The sequence below is a fragment of the Penaeus monodon genome, unplaced genomic scaffold (genome assembly GCF_015228065.2).
Source record: "Penaeus monodon isolate SGIC_2016 unplaced genomic scaffold, NSTDA_Pmon_1 PmonScaffold_20705, whole genome shotgun sequence".
Lineage (NCBI taxonomy): Eukaryota > Metazoa > Arthropoda > Malacostraca > Decapoda > Penaeidae > Penaeus > Penaeus monodon.
This window is the reverse complement of record NW_023650486.1, coordinates 1-582: the sequence shown is the minus strand read 5'-3', so window position 1 is coordinate 582 and position 582 is coordinate 1. Positions and strand designations below refer to the sequence as shown.

The window sequence follows — 582 nt, the reverse complement described above, 5'->3', positions numbered from 1 at the left end:
TTGTAATTTACTGTTGATGGATTTTCACTGACGAAGTGTTGGGTTTTACTAGGCTGGAGTTATGCTTTCATGGTGTTTTACTTGGGTGGAGATTTACTGGAATGGAGTTTTACTAGGGTGGAGTTTTACTGTCGCTGTGGCCTCGTCCTTTTTTTTTGGAATTTGTTTACTGAATGAATACTTCAATGGATTCTGGAGAAAAACAATTCTTGTTGCTTCTTCCTTTATTCTCCATAACTGATGAAATATAATTTCTACATGTTCATCCATATCTTCCATGTCCGTACTCATACGTAAAACTGCAACAAAACAATGTGGAACGTAACAACTGTGACCACGTGGTCATATATACTATTAAACTTGTAATAATTCACAACTTAACTCAATTAAAGCACATCATTGAATGATAACAAACTTATAAAACAAAATTATAATAATAGTATGAATAAACTAGTACTAAGAATGTAATTTACCTCCAAACCCCTACAATAGGGCCTGGTGCTGTTAGGCGACCACAGCTGCCATTGAAGTAAACAACCGCGTTTCCCAAAAAAATTTTTAAAAAAAAATTCTGTTAGTTTT

At 34.0% G+C, this 582-nt stretch overlaps 1 long non-coding RNA gene across 1 annotated transcript; it reads right to left on the bottom strand.

Moving 5' to 3' along the window:
• Positions 1–209: 209 nt before the first annotated feature.
• On the bottom strand, positions 210–530 carry LOC119570002. The gene is made up of 2 exons (XR_005228346.1): positions 474–530; positions 210–299 (listed from the first exon to the last, which is right to left on the bottom strand). It is a non-coding gene; the product is annotated as an uncharacterized LOC119570002 (long non-coding RNA).
• Between the last annotated feature and the right edge of the window lie 52 nt (positions 531–582).